Source organism: Gigantopelta aegis, chromosome 10, assembly GCF_016097555.1.
Source record: "Gigantopelta aegis isolate Gae_Host chromosome 10, Gae_host_genome, whole genome shotgun sequence".
In the NCBI taxonomy this organism is placed as follows: Eukaryota; Metazoa; Mollusca; class Gastropoda; order Neomphalida; family Peltospiridae; genus Gigantopelta; species Gigantopelta aegis.
The window spans coordinates 70,108,165-70,128,307 of NC_054708.1; the positions used below are offsets into that span (position 1 = coordinate 70,108,165).

Consider the following 20,143-nt stretch of genomic DNA (forward strand, 5'->3'; position numbering starts at 1 on the left):
GACATCCAATAGCTGATGACTAATAAATCAATGTGCTCTAGTGGTGTTGTTAAACAAAACAAACTTATTTATTTATCTTACATAAACATAATTATAACCCTGGCTCTTCCTTGGCTCCTCATTAATACCAATCTGACAAGGATCTCAGTCTTTTTAAAGAAATTTTTGTTAATCATGTCCACGAAATACATTAACCATAGCTGATTTCAATAATTTATAATTACGCATTTGTTTTAATTTACTGTACTTCATAATTCTATAGCTCTATATTTTACAACCCTTATGTGTTAGGCAGATTTATGTGGAGTAATTCTGAAAGTTTGTCCAAAACAGGTACCTGTATGCTTAAAATGTTGGTGAATGTACGGTCAAACGTGTAAAATGGGTTGTTGATTGACTTGTATTAGTTATTAGTTCCACTGTATAGAAATTCAGACTGTTATATTTTGTCCTGTTCATGGATTCAATTTCACAAGATGACAATATTGCATGTATTTATGGCCTTACAGTTCTGAACATGTAAAAAAAGGTTTAAAAACAGATTTTGGGGGTTACCATGGCAACCGTACAGTATAAAAGTGCTTAGAATTAAAAATAACTTTATATCTTGTGTAAAAGGTATATAATGCTGAAGATAGATTGTTATATATATTTTTATACACATGTATTATAGGTATGACAATGACACTCGATGAAATCAGCTGAAAGCTTTGCAAACTGTGCACAAAGCGGACAGTACACGGCCAAAGAACGTGAGGGGGGGAGGTCTAAAGCGTGAAATAACCCAACACAGCACGAAAGCAGATTAGAAATATTGAGAAAAATGTTTTTAGACCATTTGAGTGACAAAATAAAGGTACCTACACACCCCAAAAAAAAAAACTCCTCGGATTTGGACGATTCACAGAAACGACGTAAATGGCTTTCAAATCCGCGGATTTCCGCAGATCTGCGGAAGATTGTCATGCCTGGTATTACCACTCAATTAAAAAAAACAAATCTGGTTTTCTCTTCTTCTTTTTTTCTTCTTTTTTGCGTGTGTGTTGATGCCATACATTGTCCTGTACTATAAAGCTGTCACACAGATTTATGTCAGCAGAGAATCAGGAATAACATGGCAGCTGAATTGAAGCAGAAATTGCAATCTTCATTCACATACCTCAACCGAGAATTCAATTATTTTGCTTCACAAGGTGTAAAATATTAAGCCCATGTTCACCTCTTTAAGTACCGGGAAGATGACCGTGAATCACCGGGCTGAAAGAATTGAATAGGGCCGAAAACAGATGTACATGTACAAAGGAAAAATCAATAAGTAGGAAATTGTTTGATTAATGTCAGATCCCAAGAGTGGGTATCATTAGTTCCACTGTTATGAAACACTTTGTTTCACAGTTTTACAAATATACTAGTTACCAAAAACCACACACATATTACATACTATGCTCTGACGGTCATGATCTGCAACATGCAAATTTGGTATTTTGTCAGCAACGGTATGAGAATAAGGTTTTTGAGATGTAAAATTTTGAAATGTGACTGTAGAACATTGTCTCGAAGAAAAAAGAAAGCTGGTATTTGACTGAAAAACAAGGTTATGGAGATGTAAAATCAGATATTGGAATGTAGATCATGGTTTACCTTTTACGACACTCAATAGTTGATGTGTATTTATGTGCTGGGGTGTCGTCAAAGATTCATTCATCCATTTTAGATGATGTTTCAGGTATTTCACTATATTGGACATACAACCCATGCAACTGCCCATGACAATTGGCAATGCCGTGGAGATTGTCGTGGAGTTTTTCATTCTATATGGCACCTTTTTTGTTGTGGGCTATATTAGGGGTTGACATATATAGTCTCTTTGAAACAAGATCTGAATATGAACTGATTTCTTATTAGATGTGGAAAATCTGGAATAAACCACATAATTAACTGAAGGTGATGTATGTGATGTAAGGTTTGGATTAACCATGAGATATGGTATAAACTACATAATTAACTGTAGGTGATATATGTGATATAGGGTTTGGATTAACCATGAGTTATGGTATAAACCACATAATTAACTGAAGGTGATGTATGTGATGTAAGATTTGGATTAACCATGAGACATGGTATAAACTACATAATTAACTGTAGGTGATATATGTCATATACGGTTTGGATTAACCATGAGATATGGCATTTAAATGTAGGTCATGGTCTTTGATATAAGATATAAGATTTGAAATGAACCTTAATTTAAGGTACATGTACAAATGTATTTGACTGTTGAATAAAATCTGCTTTTACCATGTTAGGACATGGTCTTTAAAATGTAAGATCTGGAATTTGACTTTAGAACATTATATAGTCTTTAAAATGTGAATGCTACTGGAAAATTTTAGCGGATTTCCTCTGAAAACTACTTCCAGAATTGCAAATGCTTGACTGAAACTAACAGACAATGATATATAAATCAATGTGCTCTTATGGTGCCTTTCAACAAAACAAACTTCTTTTTTATTTAAGATCTGGTAAAGATTGTACTAAACCACAGTCTTTGAGGAATTTGGTATTCGAAAAATTCAAATTGTATTTTCAAGCATTTGAATATCTGTAGTTTTAGGTCGGATAGGGAAAATTACTCTTTGAGGAAACAAAAAATCTACTTTACGATTAATAATTATTAATCAGTTTGCAACAACTGACTAATTATCAATTAATAGCTGATAAAATTTTATTGAAAGCCTAAATATATATGCTACAGTAGTACCATATATCATTTATACCTTTAAGTTTTAGGTTGTGTTTTTTTTAAATATTAAAACTATTTTTAAAACTATTAAATAATAAATAAGAGATGAATGTTTTGGGTTTTTTAGTTTTTATTAATGTTTCGCATAAGTATTTTAAAAGTACTAATATATTTTAACAGTGGTTAATTTTCTGATATAAATACTCATTAAACAGTATGTATTAGTTGTGCATGAAATAAACACATCACTGCTAGTCTTTGAATAAAGTAAAAAATAAATGGATTTCAATAGTTAACTTATTTATTTGTGAACTAAGGACTGCTTCAGGGCTAGAAGAGTAGTAACTTCATGGTACTTGGTTTTACATCATCATCGATTTTGTACTCGATTAATTAGTTGCTATGGTCGACCGAGTAATGCTCAAAGAACTTGATTAATCAGAACATCACCAGTAAAATCATCAAAGTAGATTTGCTGGTCATTAAAGTAAGATGCTTAGAACAACTCTATCTTAAACTTACCGGTAATGATGGTTTTACCTCATATAATTTTATAGAAAAGAAATTTTAAAAAGTGACAAATACATATTACTTGTATTAATAATATATATTTTCCTGGCTATTATTAACAGTGTTGACAGTCTCGTCAATAGTATTGCATTTCTCTAAAAGGCATATAAATTTTGCATGCAGAGCTAATTTGAAAATATTCCAAATATTCCAAGTAAAGATAGGAGTAGCATTTCCAATTGGGCTATTTCTCATCTCAACCAGTGTATCAAAGGCCATAGTTTGTTCTATCCTGTCTGTGGGATAGTGCATATAAAATATCCCTTGCTACTAATGGAAAAATATAGCAGGTTTCCTCTCTAACACTATTATGTCAAAATTACCATATGTTTGACATCCAATAGCTGATGATAAATACATGAATGTGCTCCACTGGTGTTGTTAAACCAAACAAACTTTAAAGGGACATTCCTGAGTGTGCTGCATTGTAAGATGTTTCTGACTAATCAAATATTTCTACGATTAAACTTACATATTAAATATATTTTCTTGTTTACAATATCAGTGTCCGTATATTCAGTGTGTTTCTGGTCATCTTAATATTTGTAAGAAGCCCAGACTGGATTTTTTCTTCAAATAATTTCGGATGTATGAAAAAAAGTTTTTTTAGGAAATAAAATGAAATTTAACCTAGTACAAATATTAGAACAATCAGAAACATATTCATTATAAAGCCACTAATATTTTATGCAGAAAAATATATTTGATATGTAATTACAATCGTTAAAAAGCCTTTGTTAGTCAATAACATCTTAAAAATTGCAGCAAACTCAGGAATGTCCCTTTAACTTCATAATAATTACAACAATCTTGGACAATCACAAAGTGTCAGCCTGCTAATTGTTTTCTATTTAAGTTGGTTGACAATTAGATACAATTAAGGTTGTGCTGTAAATGTGTTCCGCAGATTGTCATGATTGGCTTGTTTGAGATTTCATGCCTATTATTTGAACTTCTAGTGATAAGAACTACATTCTAATAACATTTCTGAACTCTGGTTAATTCAATCTGGTAGAAACTATATTCCCAGTAATTTGGTTTCATCCGCAGAGAACCTGCTTAAACATTAATGTCTTGACACTTCCCTAAAATAAATGCATTAAATATTTAAAAACATTCATACTGATTGATAGATAATCGAAACAGAAAGCTACACAATTGGATTACTAGGTAACTTGCTATTACCAAGAGGTCATTTCTTATACGTGTAATAGACAAAATAATTTTGTTATCAATTCAATATATTTTGACAATGTTGTACTGTATCATCACCCTTTAAATTGTAAACTGACTGGAGTGTGACTGTATTGTGATTGGTTAATTACATTCTTTTTTCAGGATCAAATAGACAATAACACACGGAAAACTAATGACGTCATTAGCAATTGGAACAGGCGAAGTTGACGATTCAAGGGTCAACAGTTAGATTGTAGCCAGGTATTTTTTTTAAGAAATGCCAAATATACAGTTAATTCTATAGAAAAATGATTCAGTTTACAAGGGACATAACCATATGGAGTTTTTAGATTTACGGGTGTTATTGTCTATTTGATGCCCGCAAATGTTTAATTTTTGACCTCAGGAAAAATAGTTTCCTGAATAATCTGGCTATTTGCAGGATGGTAGTGCAAGTAAGGTGGAGATTGTGGTCTAAAATTAATTTGCTTCATTGATATATGAATGCAAAAAATCCAGAGCTATTCAGCTCATCATATTGCCATGAAGTGTACTGAATAAATGGATGAATAGATGTTTAACGACACCCCAGCACAAAAATACACATCAGCTCTTGGGTGTCAATGAAGTGTACTGACGTGTACTGATGCAATGGAAAGTCAATTATAATGTTTCATTCCTAACTTAAGCACATGTGCACACTGTCTGGTCTACACTGTCTATAAATACAAATCTTTGAAGAACAAACAAAAAAACTGCCACCCTAGTGTATTATAAAGCAGTATGACATACATCAATAAACAAGACTTTGTAGATGACCTTTCATTGCTTCCATGGGTAAACATTAAAAATGAACCAGATTCTAACATACATGTAGCTACTGCCAAATATGTTAGTGATACCATATGTCCATGCTTACCTAAAAGAACACCGGTGCCCATGTTTATAAAACTTTTAGAGTCCAGACTCAATCTCTAATGACATCACAGGCATACTATTTTTATGGCATTGTCATGACATTACTGTCTTGGACTCTATTAGAGTCTGGAGTCTAGACTCTAAACATTTATAAGCACCAGGCTCCCAAAACTGCCAAACTTCAGCCCTGGCAGACTGACCGAATTACTGGATCTATTAAATCATGCAGCCCATTGGTAAAGCACTCACTTCAAGTGAGGTCGGTTTTGGATCGATTCTCGTCGGTGGGCTCATTGGGCTATTTCTCATTCTAGCCAGTGTACTATGACTGATATATTAAAGGCTGTGGTATGTGCTATCCTGTCTGTGGGATGGTGCATATAAAAGATCCTTTGCTACTGATGGAAAAATCCTCTCTAAGACTATAATTCAAAATTACCATATATTTCACATCCAACAGCTGATAATTAATAAATCAATGTGCTCTAGTGGTGTTATTAAACAAAACAAACATTAACTTTAACTATTAAGTAATCATTGTAAAAAACATAATAATAATGAGCAATACAGATACTAGAGAAATGTCACAAATTCACTCAATGACACAGCAAAAAAACCCAAAGCACTTTCGAAGTATTGTTGTAAAAAGCAACAATAACCCTTCATCTCAAAATTCTCAAGGAAATAAAACCCTTACGTCAAGATTGATATTTCCTGTGTAAAAAAACCCACAGAGGAGATATTGTATGTGACAAAAAAATCCACTTGTAACATTTTCAACAGATTTTAGCAGATATTTTATAATGACAGCACAAGAACTCACCAAGAATGTAAAAACAATTTGTAGACAAAAGCCACTTACCCTCTGTAACTCAAATTGATTTCAGAAAGGCTTTTGACCTTGGGAACCATGATATACTTATGTACTTTTACAAACATTTCATTTTTACAAATTTAATTAGTTTAGTTCTTATTTAGTGCTGGAGAACAAAGTTTTGTTTTGTTTAACGACACCACTAGAGTACATTGATTAATTAATCATCAGCTATTGGATGTCAAACATTTGGTAATTCTGACTCGTAGTCATCAGAGGAAACCTGCTACATTTTTCTTAATGCAACAAGGGATCTTTTATATGCACTTTCCCACAGACAGGAAAGCATATACAACAGTCTTTGGCCAGTTGTGGTGCACTGGCTGGAATGAGAAAAAGACAGTCAGTTGAATGGATCCATCGAAGTGGTTCGATCCTGCGACGCAAGCACCTCAAGCAAGCACTCAACTGACTGAGCTAAATCCCGCCCCCTGCTAGAGAACAAGTACATGTAGTATCCATCCAATGGTAAGGACCAGTTAGAGACACTTTCATCAATGATCTTCCGTTACATGCAAATAAATCACCAGCCAATTTATTTGCTGACGATCTAGCCTTGATCTCTCTACATGATTTCTCACTGAAGAAAAATGTGTTAGTCAAGACTTGATAGAGGTTGATAGGTAATGCTGTGAAAACAAAATTATTCTTAATGAAAACAAAACTACAGTATTTTCACTAAGACCTCACACGACACTTCAAATCCTTAAAATAAATTATTTAATTATCAAACAAAGCACCTCTAAAAAGCTTCTTGGTATTATATCTGATCATATTAAATATACATGTACCATAAAAAATATTTTTCTACTTATATTATAGTATTTAAAAGAAAAGAAAACCATCAGAAAATACCTTAATCAACATTTACAACATTTCATCTATTATACATTCATCCTCCCTAATATTAGTTCCTGTTAAAAACTATAAACTATGGGGCAGTGTCCAAAAACAACCCTACACATTTTTTTATTTTTTTAAAATCCAAAAATCAAGCCGCCAAACTAATTTTTGACCATGGCTTAAGATACATCTTCTAATGAAATTATTAATGAGCTAAAATGACTAAATGTAAAGAAAATAATAAACTTTTACATCAACATAAAGATGTATAAGATAATGAATAGACAGGGATTAGGTGAGGACTTTACCACTCGGCTACGTACAATATGAGAGACCACCCAGAGTTTGTGTCATTATGTTTGATGTCTTGTTTGAAATGTATGAAACTATACATTATTGTGGTTTGGGGTGGGCATTTGTTTGGGTCATCATCATCATCATTATCATTATCATCATCATCATCACCTGCAGATCAATTAAAAATCACAACACGAAAGCTTCTTGAAATCACTGACAGTAGCATGAATATGTAAACTCTACACATATGGTTAGATATTAAAGTATTGTAAAGACAGAAGGATTTCTAAAAGTCATACAGTAATTGATACATCTGTATAGCCAATTAAAATTTTGAATATGCCTCATCTGCTGTACATGTTCAAAGAGATAGCTGAGAAAACAGCATCTTCCAACACTGGATATAAACATTTTAATGCAAAAACAAAGCCGTATGTTGACAGAGATGGGGTTAAAGAAACAACAACATCCTATGAACAATAGAAAAAAGCATTTTAACAAGAATGCAGCTGTGATGGAGTCTCTAGACATCTTGCAGCCATAGGTTCGCAGGATGGAATGACAAACAACCAGGTGCCAACACTGCAACTGAAGCTCATGTATTTTTCAGACAAATTGTTACAAATAGCTGAACAAATCCAACAAAGCCTCCACAACTACTTCTAATAATAAAAAATCACACAAAAAAACATTCAGCTGCAGAAGGAAATTTGAGAAAATGAAGAAAAAAAGCCCATTTCCTTATCAGCTGCAAGACGAAGGAAATGACGTAAATGAAGACCTCAATTGACTGTCAGTGCTCATCTTGGCTGCACGGTTTTATAGCAGGAACTGTTTGAATTTTAAATAGGTTGGTGTCACTCGAGATAATTCAGTATTGTTTAAAGTGCTCAAAGCAATAGAATAAGTTCAGCAAAAAGCAAGCAGATGAAGGTACTTACCTCAACACTAAAACTGCATCATAATAACGCCACCGTTTGTGTCTAAATCAGCTACCTGAAATGGTAAAAGCTACAAGTGTATCAACTGGTCAATATCAAACTGCAATGACTCGTACTTTCTTACAGAAGCTGCATGAACACCATTGTCAGAACTCCTGTGCAAAATACAGAACTGCTATGCGTGTGCAGGAATTTTAGCAGGGGCCGGTGGGAGGGGGGGGGGGGGGGGTCGTTCCTGTGTTGTGTTCAGTGATTATGGTCAACTCTAAAATTGACAATTTAGTTATTCAAACTGCAATGACTCGTACTTTCTTACAGAAGCTGCATGAACACCATTGTCAGAACTCCTGTGCAAAATACAGAACTGCTATGCGTGTGCAGGAATTTTAGCAGGGGCCGGTGGGGGGGGGGGGGGGGGGTCGTTCCTGTGTTGTGTTCAGTGATTACGGTCAACTCTAAAATTGACAATTTAGTTATTCAAATCTAAGAGTACTTTAACTCTTGTTTATTATTTAAAAATTCCAAACTAGATGTTACTGCCTGTCATGTAAACTTTGATCTCGGTACTTTCTCCAACACCTTTATAGCTGTGCATCCTTACAATGACAATCTAAGTAAGGTAGTATTTTGTAAATCATACAGATTAGACTGAATTAAAGAACCACAGAGTTCTAACCAGAACTGTATCTTCTAACAATAAAATGTTTCATGTCAGACATGCATTTATGCATACGTCATGCTGTCATATAAAACTTGCAGCATATTGAAGAGCAAAGTAAATATGCTATTAACAAGCAGCATGTATTTATGAAGTGGGGAAGCCACGTGGAGTCAATCACACTGCATGATACGTGTATCTATATAAATCAGTCTATCATGTTAGAAAACCCAGGCATTGATTGATACATCACTTCTCTAGATTTAGTCACGACAGGGGGTGGGACGTAGCCCAGTGGTAAAGTGCTCGCTTGATGCGTGGTCGGCTTGGGATCGATCCTCGTCAGTGGGCCCATTGGGCTATTTCTTGTTCTAGCCAGTGTTCCACAACTGGTGTAACAAAGGCCATGGTGTATACTATTGTGTCTGTGGGATGTTGTATATAAAAGATCCCTTGCTGAGATCAAACTTGGTCAGTAGGCCCATTGGGCTATTTCTCGCTCCAGCCAGTGCACCATGACTGGTACATCAAAGGCCGTGGTATGTGCTATCCTGTCTATTGGATAGTGCATATAAAAGATCCCTTGCTGCTAATCGCAAAGAGTAGCCCATTAAGTGGCAACAGTGGGTTTCCTCTCTCAACATATGTGTTGTCCTTAACCATATGTCCGACGCCATATAACCGTAATTAAAATGTGTTCAGTGCGTCGTTAAATAAAACAGTTCCTTCCTTTCTTCTAGTCAGGACAGTTGCTGGGGAATTATTTAACATTTTGTGATTCTGTAATTTTCCAGAGCAGCATATATTTTCACTGCCTCCACACCACTTGCACATGCCAAATATTTAAACTACAGATTTGACTGGATATTGGTGCAACTGCTCTGGTTACAAATAATAGCAAGACAATTGACCATATCTGTATGTACCGTATATCTTCGCCAATAAGTCGATTTTTTTTCACCCAAAAATTATTTTATAACTTGGGGGGTCGACTTATAAGAGTTTTAAAAAATTTCACCCAAAAATATTACCGTTTTGGGGATTATTTTACAAGTTTTTGTTGAAGTATGCCCTGTATTTATACTCAAATATGTTAATTTGACAAAAAAAATATTTTATAACCTATTTTGAGGGGCATAAGAACGGTTTTGGTTATGCGAAAAGGTGTGCGATCTCACTCACATGTCAACAGTCAAGACAACAGTCCACTTAGTTCAAATAACAGTCATCACTAATAGCAAAAATGTAAACAATACTAACTACCTGTTGCCTGAGTTTATTTTGAAATCTGGTCACTGGCATTAACGGTTGTTCAAACAATGTTTTGTCGATGATTAACTTCATGAATATTACCGAGCTTTCCCTAAAAAGAGCTTAGACTGATCTCAGCAGTTCACTAGAGCAATAGGGACACACATCATTTCAACATTTGGTACAAAAACCAGTGTACTTTCCAGAGTTATCGTCCTTACATGTATTAATATGGCGGCAAAACATGTGATTAACTTATTAATCTTTCAGTTTTATCGTAGTGATCTGTTGTCAGTGTTGATAAATAAAGTTGTTGTCTGTGCACAAAACCATGCTGTGCAGTGCCATACGGTAACAGTCAAACAGCTTTCACTATCTACTAAGGGAATATTTCGTTTTGATGCTATGTCGTTTGATTGGAATATTGCGATGTACAAAACGTGAAAACCGAAGTTTGTAAAATAATTTTCTTTTGTTCAAATAGTGTACATAATTGTTCTCATGTGCTGAAAATAAGAAATACTTCAATATTAATAAGTTGTTTTTCATGGGTCGACTTATAAACGGGTCAATAAAAAAATACATTTTCAGGGCTTGAAATTAGGGACTCGACTTATAGCCAAGATCGACTTACAGGCGAAGATATACGGTACATATATGTGCATAATATCCTGCTGAAGACAACACATGAAAAGTGATCAAGTTTAAATGGCTGTCAATCTCCCATGTGCATTAAGATACTTAGATAGTGTGAAAGGCGGGACGTAGCCCAGTGGTAAAGTGCTCGCTTGTTGCGCGGTCGGTCTAGGATCAATCCCACAACTGATAAGACTCTAAGACTATATGTCAAAATTACCAAATGTTTGACATCCAACAGCCGATGATTAATAAATCAATGTGCTCTAGTGGTGTCGTTAAAGAAACTTTTTTTTTGTGTGAAGACATTCAATACAACGAGAAGCTGTAAGAGAAACTAATACCGACCTTGGTGGTGTAGTGGTTAAGCCATCGGACATAAAGCTGGTAGGTACTGGGTTTGCCTCCCAATACCGGCTCCCACCCAGAACAAGTTTAACAACTCAATGGGTAAGTGTAAGGCTACTACACCGACTTCTCTCTCTCTAACCACTAACCGGCTATCCTGCAAGTGTAAGGCTACTACACTGACTTCTCTCTCACTAACCACTAACCGGCTATCCTGTAAGTGTAACGCTACTACACCCTCTTCTCTCTCACTAACCACTAACTGGCTATCCTGTAAGTGTAAGGCTACTACACCCTCTTCTCTCTCACTAACCACTAACCGGCTATCCTGTAAGTGTAAGGCTACTACACCCTCTTCTCTCTCACTAACCACTAACCGGCTATCCTGTAAGTGTAAGGCTACTACACCGACTTCTCTCTCACTAACCACTAACCAGCTATCCTGTAAGTGTAAGGCTACTACACCCTCTTCTCTCTCACTAACCACTAACCAGCTATCCTGTAAGTGTAAGGCTACTACACCCTCTTCTCTCTCACTAACCACTAACCGGCTATCCTGTAAGTGTAAGGCTACTACACCCTCTTCTCTCTCACTAACCACTAACCGGCTATCCTGTAAGTGTAAGGCTACTACACCGACTTCTCTCTCACTAACCACTAAACAGCTATCCTGTAAGTGTAAGGCTACTACACCCTCTTCTCTCTCACTAACCACTAACCGGCTATTCTGTAAGTGTAAGGCTACTACACCCTCTTCTCTCTCACTAACCACTAACCGGCTATTCTGTAAGTGTAAGGCTACTACACCCTCTTCTCTCTCACTAACCACTAACCGGCTATTCTGTAAGTGTAAGGCTACTACACCCTCTTCTCTCTCACTAACCACTAACCGGCTATTCTGTAAGTGTAAGGCTACTACACCCTCTTCTCTCTCACTAACCACTAACCGGCTATTCTGTAAGTGTAAGGCTACTACACCCTCTTCTCTCTCACTAACCACTAACTGGCTATCCTGTAAGTGTAAGGTTACTACACCCTCTTCTCTCTCACTAACCACTAACCGGCTATCCTGTAAGTGTAAGGCTACTACACCGACTTCTCTCTCACTAACCACTAACCGGCTATCCTGTAAGTGTAAGGCTACTACACCGACTTCTCTCTCACTAACCACTAACCGGCTATCCTGTAAGTGTAAGGCTACTACACCCTCTTCTCTCTCACTAACCACTAACCGGCTATCCTGTAAGTGTAAGGCTACTACACCCTCTTCTCTCTCACTAACCACTAACCGGCTATCCTGTAAGTGTAAGGCTACTACACCCTCTTCTCTCTCACTAACCACTAACCGGCTATCCTGTAAGTGTAAGGCTACTACACCGACTTCTCTCTCACTAACCACTAACCGGCTATCCTGTAAGTGTAAGGCTACTACACCGACTTCTCTCTCACTAACCACTAACCGGCTATCCTGTAAGTGTAAGGCTACTACACTGACTTCTCTCTCACTAACCACTAACCGGCTATCCTGTAAGTGTAAGGCTACTACACCCTCTTCTCTCTCACTAACCACTAACCGGCTATCCTGTAAGTGTAAGGCTACTACACCCTCTTCTCTCTCACTAACCACTAACCGGCTATCCTGTAAGTGTAAGGCTACTACACCGACTTCTCTCTCACTAACCACTAACCGGCTATCCTGTAAGTGTAAGGCTACTACACCGACTTCTCTCTCACTAACCACTAACCGGCTATCCTGTAAGTGTAAAGCTACTACACCCTCTTCTCTCTCACTAACCACTAACCGGCTATCCTGTAAGTGTAAGGCTACTACACCGACTTCTCTCTCACTAACCACTAACTGGCTATCCTGGATACACAGTCCAGATAGCTGAGATGTATGCCCAGGACAGTATACTTGAATATAAGCATGGAAAAAAGTATAAACAAACAAGAAACTGATTACATTGAGTTGGTGCTGATTAGTAACATGACGTAGATACTCATCAGTAGAGTGAACAGACAAAAGGTCGGACGGAAACTCTCAATATTGACTTCAGTTTCAAATCCGCTGCAGCTTTCCTGCATTTAACATATACCAAACAACAAAAGAAGCATGAATATTTAAAAAAAATAAAAAAATAAAAAAAATAAAAAATTGTAATCAGTCAAAATGTGCCTAAATATTCAAAAGACACAGATAATTTTAACAAGACACAAAACTAATATGATTTAAATTTAATTTTTTTTTTTTAAACATTCAGTATTAGATAGAAATACTATACAGCAGCAAAAGGCATGTACACAAACATATGCAGTCAACTGATTATACTGGAGAAACAACAGATTTTCACAAAAACAGATTAATTTTTTTAGACTGCTGCACTGGCTAGAAGCGTGCCATATCACAATGTCATATCATGTTAAAACTGATGCCGTTTCCATGGAAATGAACTGTAGTACACTCAGAATTTTTACCAAAGCAAACCCGCATCAAGCTCCACAATCAACTTAATGGTCGTTTAGTACATCAAAACGGTTACCTAAATTGACCGGCTTTCAAAGCCATCAGCAGCGGCAAGAATGCCAAAAAAAAAAAAAGAAGAAGAAGAGAAAAACAATAAACATTTTGCACTGTTGCTGGCCGGCACATACATGTATGTAAACACCATATCACGTGTTTACTTACTGGTTTTTTCTGTGTGTGCGTCTGTTGGCCCTTGCTGGTGGAAAACAAATGTAAAAACGCTGCTCATTATCTCATAACCAAAAGCTGGGAATGATCAATATAATCATTCCGGAGTGCGATGCCGCAGAAGGAATCACATTGCAAGGAGCGCGGTTATTCAACGCTGACTTTGAATATCTTCATTTTATGGACTATCTCGTATCGATTGCGGAGTGACAGAATCAATTCTCCTGCACGATCCATTGGCTCCGGCTATTTCACACAGTATTTAATCACAGCATATTAATCCGCTTGTGCCGCAATTGCATAATGACAGCGTTTAACCATATTAGCCATAAAAATGTCACTGTGGTGAATTACCATCCCGTCGTCAGTGTTGTAAGCTTTGCGTTTACAGGATTACTTGCACCTCAGTCACGGGAGTCTACATGAAGGAATGTTGACAGTGGTTTGCATGACTGTTTATAGCCCACGTATCAGTTATGCACCATCTCCATTCCAACTCACTGATGATTGCACAAGACAATTGAAAGAAAAGAATAATAAATAAAGGTAGCTCCATAAGGGCATTCACAGAGCAACATAAATACCACACATATACACATACGGTATTTGTAATATGTAATACATGTACTACAAAAGACAAGAAATGTATTGTTATATATTTATATATATATATATATACACACACACACACATACATATATACATACAGTCTGCTTGTTATCAGCGAGATGTTTTATAAGCACTTTCTAAGAGAAGATAGGTGAAAACAAAGCCTTTAATTGTTTAATATATACCATACATGTATATCTCATATGGAATATAATGGTCCTCCAATATTATTTTAAGCACACACACACACACACACACACACACACACCACACCACATACCACACCACACCACATACCACACACACACACAGAAATAGACAGACACTCAGACAGACATATATATATATATATATATATATATATACACACACATATACACACAGTTGAATCTCATTGGCTCGAATTCCATTGGTGCTCGAGAAAGTGTTTGACCCATCGGGTAGTTCGACCGAATCATTCGGTCAACATCGAACATTTCCATAACATCAGTTAGAAAGTTGAATTAGATACAAATTGTGTAATAAAAAAACCCAGCACTGTACACTTTCCAGAAATGTAGTTGTGTTCAAAGTAACACTTTATGCCAAGGCCCGTTTGTGCCCTAATTGTTTGATTGGTATCACGGTTCATCTAACAGTTGCAGTAACACTAGCTGTACTTGAAAGAACATTACAGATAGCCACTTAACAAACAGCATGACAAGTGTGGTAACAAAAGGATTGCATGGTAACAAAAGGATTGCATGGCTATTGTTGCAATTCCCCGATTCATCTATGACTGCATCGTTAAATAAAACATTTCTTTCTTTCTTTCTATAGTTTGTTCCACCTAAATAATTAATTCGAAGGTTGTAATAACCAACTGTTAGCAATTGTTAGTCCTGTTTGGTGGTTTACCATTTGATATTTGAGGGATCACCAGTTTGAGGGAAATATAAGGGGTTACTGAACAAGAAACTCAGGACTTCATTTTTGGTTCGAGCGTTGCGGTGTGTTCGACTCTTCCGAGGTCGAGCCAACAAGATTCTACTCTGTGTGTGTGTGTGTGTGTGTATGTGTGTGTGTCTGTGTGTGTGTGTGTGTGTATCGATGGAAAGAAATAAGGGAACGCATCAAATTGTAGACCAAATTTAATTCACAACTCGCGTAGTAATGTCTGTATTTCATACCAAGTTGTAATGAGGGATTGAATGTGCTGCCTATATGTTCCCAGTCCACTTCTGACAATATGAATTGCTTTTTGATGCAATCATATTTTTCTTGTTGCTATCTGTGTGATCCTTTATTTCTTTCCATCAATAAATATATATATATACACACACACACACACACACACACACACAGACACACACACAGACACACACACAGACACACACACACACACACACACACACACAATGTATATAACACAAATATTATATAAAACACCACCACCAACAATTCAATAATTTAATAACATGTTTCAGAATTTTTGCCTTTTTCAAATTAACAATAAAATGACATAGCGTCATCCTGACATCATTGAGACAAACAGGCTAATTATACATTCTCATTTCTATTAATATCATTTCATCATTATGTTCAGGATCTGTAGTAGTTACAAAAGCAGGCTAAAATTAGCAGGTTAATGCATAGAAAAATTGCTGTGAGAACAGACATTGGACCACTAACTAAGCATATTGAAATTGTACAGTACAAAGTCACATTTTAAGTAGAAATACATACATACATACATATAATAAATATTTTTTATTTTTTAAATAAATGTTGTTGTTTTTTGTGCTTTTTTAAAACATTAAAAAATCTTGCTTATACCGCCTGCATTGATTTCTTTAAAGTAAATTTTACAGTTCAAGTGTTCATCAACACGAAATCTTTCAGCGAGGAGAGCTTTAAATATTGCTAAATACTGGTGCAAACTACTCGTGGCTCGATAATTTGAACTGTCAATTATTAAGAGTATTCAAGTATATTGAACCATGAGTGATAGCCACTGTTTACCGTGCGGACAAATATTGTGGTACCAAGAGACATGCATCAACTGTCCATTGATTGAGCTGCAGGCCAGCATCAATCAAACACTGGCAAACAAATCACATTTACACGGACAAGAGATCTGTATGAAATTGCCTGGCTCGATAAGCAAATCCATAAGCTACTGTTGAAGCTGCACACAAAACGAAGGTGAAAACCAATTTATAAATATGGTGTATGACGTCAGGGAAATAATGGCCTCACAGAAGTCGCACAATACAGCCCCAGTCGTGCATTGCACTTGTGATAATTGTATCTAATAATTGGGTGTTAATTAGGTTAAGTTACCTTTCATATATATAATTGAGTGCTATAGTCTATTACTTTAAAGTCATATGACACTAGTTTCTTAAGTGCATGAAGGTATCTTTGCTGTTTCAATTACAAAATTACAAAACCCAGGATGACCCGAACATGTTGGGATATTTTAAAATGTGTAATTTATGGAATAAGCTGGCTGGAACGAGAAATAGCCCTATGTGCTCACGGATGAGAATCGATCCCACACCGACCGCGCATCAAGCGAGTGTTTTACCACTAAGCTACATCCCGCCCTCTGTAAGTAATGTGTAATCATTGGTAAAAAAAAAAAAAAGAAGAGCTGAAATATATGAAAATGTTTTACACTGCCTGATAATAACTAAAATCAGTATTTTTAAAGTGTTATTTTAAAGACATCTGATTACTCCTGCAATTCTCGTCATGCAAACAGATCCACCAGAGAGAGAAAAAAAAGCTAAAATGGCGAAGCTCTCAAGAGAATTATTATCACCTCACACTTCATATATTGCATCCGATTTATATCACAAACCTGCTGACATTTAGATAGCTAACCAAAAAACCCCTGCTGAACTGCAGTGACCGTACATAATTATTATGCAACTGGTCAAAACATAAGGGACTGAAATGGTTCAGTGCCTGCATTAGCCCAACATGCCATCATGGGATTCCTCCTCTTCTGGGTCTCAATAATCTGACCAGGCTTTGGGGTTTTTTCAATCCCAGGCTGTGGCAACAGTTTAAAATGGATACGAAGTGCTTGCTCTGAAGACCACTGGGAATCCATTAAGTGAAATATTAATTTGACAGCTTACAGTAAAAGATGTAGAAGGTTACTGTATCAGCGAGAGTGTCATGTTTTCAACTGACAAAAATAAGCTGCAATGTTATTACAAATTGGCTAAGCTCATCATTTCAGACAACATAATGTGGGCTAAGAGAAAAAAAAAAGAAGTTTGTTTTGTTTAACAACAACACTAGAGCACATTGATTTATTCATCATTGGCTACTGGATGTCAAACATTTGGTTATTTTGAAATAAAGCCTCAGAAAAGAATCCCGCTACATTTCCATTAGTAGCAAGGGATCTTTTATATGCATCATCCCACAGACAGGATAGCACATACCATGGCCTTTGATATACCAGTCACTGGCTGGAACGGGAAATAGCTCAATGGGCCCACTGACAGGGATCAATCTCAGACCGACTGCTTTACCACTGGGCTACATCCCGACCCTTGGCTAAGAAATAAACAAACAAGATATACTGAACTATTAAAGAATGCCTTTGAACACTTATGTCAATAAGATATACTCTTCAAAAGAAGAAACGCAAAACCACATTGTCGTAACATTTGGAGAATTGATTTAATTATTGAATGGTGAGTCCGATAATTACCAAATGTTGCAGGATTGTTCACAATTCACTCTAGTCCATTGTGAGTAAGTGATAGGACACACCACCAAGGTCAAGGTCATCTGGAGTCAATACCGGGTGTGGCCTCCGCGTGTGTTGACAACTGCCTGGCACCGCCTGCCCATTGAAGCAACCAGAGTACGAATGACGTCCCGGGGGATGGTGGCCCACTCGGCCTGCAAGGCTGCTGCCAGCTCGGGCAGGGTCTGGGGCTGTGGTTGTCGCTGTCGGAGGCGTCGGTCCAACTCGTCCCATAGATGCTCAATTGGGTTCAAATCCGGTGATATCGATGGCCAAGGAAGGACATTAATGTTGTTGTTCTGTAGGAAAGCCGTTGTGAGACGTGCTGTGTGAGGCCTGGCGTTGTCATGTTGGAACACTGCGTTGGCGTTGGCCATAACTGGAATGATGTGTGGCCGGAGGATCTGGTCAATGTAGCCCTGTGCATTCAGGTTGCCCTGCACGTGGACCAGGTCAGTTCTGCCAGTGTGTGAGATGGCTGCCCACACCATGACACTACCCCCGCCGAATCTGTCCACTTCCTGCACGCAGTTTGCCGCATAACGTTCACCACGACGCCTATACACGCGACATCTTCCATCATGACGTCGGAGCAGAAATCGGGACTCGTCACTGAACCACACCTGTCTCCATCGCAGTTGAGGCCATTGTCGATGAATCTGGCACCACTGCAGTCGGAGTCGACGGTGTTGTGGTGTTAAGATGACACCTCGAACTGGACGTCTGGCACGAATTCCTACCTCACGTAGGCGGTTCCGTACGGTCTGGTCGGATATCCTGCGCAAACCTGGTATTGCTGCGGCTATGGAGGTGGCAGTAGTCAATCGTTCCCGAAGGTGGCGTACCCGGATGTAGCGGTCCTGCCCGGGGGTAGTGACCCGTGGTCGACTGGATCTAGGGAGGTCACGTGTTGATCCATGTTGCTGGTAACGGTCCCACAGTCTGGAGATGGTGCTTGGGGACACATGGAATGCCCTGGCAACGGCCGTTCTGGATTCGCCTGCGTCTAGTCGGCCGATGGCATTGTTTCTCTGCGGTTCACTGAGACGTGGCATGTCCTGGATTGTCAACTGTCGGCCAGATACAGAGGCCAGGCAAGCGAACACCCTGCACTTTTATACTGCCGGTGTTCATGTTGCACGTGCAGACAACGCACGTGCAGTGGTGACATGGTTTGCACGTGGCTGCGTTTTTGCGAATATTCACATTTTGGAACTTTATTGTACAGTAGCTGCGTTTTATCGAATGTAACCGTGGGAATGTGTTTGGGACATGCAATGACCTTATATTCACAAAGCATGAACCGGTAGGAAACATAAAATCGGAGTTATAACCCATTTGTACCCTTTTGCGTTTCTTTTTTTGAAGAGTATATTAAAGAATGCCTTTGAACACTTATGTCAATAAGATATTAAAAGTGAGTAAATCAGTTTCCTGAACTGATTTTTAGTAAGAATAGTAATTATTTTATGCCATTTTATATTCTGATCAAAAAACAAGTGTACAAACAGTTCCATATTTACCATCAAAAATATAAATTACTAATTAACAATTAATGTTTTGATTATTACTCACCAAAATGAAGGTAATTATTAGTACAGTTGAGGGGGAAATGACAAAATATGATGACAACTTATTTTGGCTCAAAGACATTAGCAGGGATATGATACCCTTTTCAAAATAAAGGATGAACTAATCTTTACAATGCTGGAATCGGATAAAAATCTGAAAAATTTACATCCCTGTATATATGTAAGTAAAGACATTTATGATAGCATTTCTGGCAATTAATACATAGCCATCATAAAAATAATTAACAGAAAAAAACTCTTTTTT

The 20,143-nt window shown here is 37.1% G+C and overlaps 1 protein-coding gene across 3 annotated transcripts in view; it reads right to left on the minus strand.

The window, feature by feature from the left end:
- Positions 1-20,143, minus strand: part of LOC121383229 (complexin-like) — a 158,871-nt gene that overhangs the window by 66,954 nt on the left and 71,774 nt on the right. For all 3 annotated transcript variants that reach the window (XM_041513120.1, XM_041513121.1, XM_041513119.1), the window contains exon 4: positions 8,363-8,417. The gene's annotated coding sequence lies outside the window, so the exon portion shown is untranslated. The remainder of the gene's footprint in view (positions 1-8,362; positions 8,418-20,143) is intronic.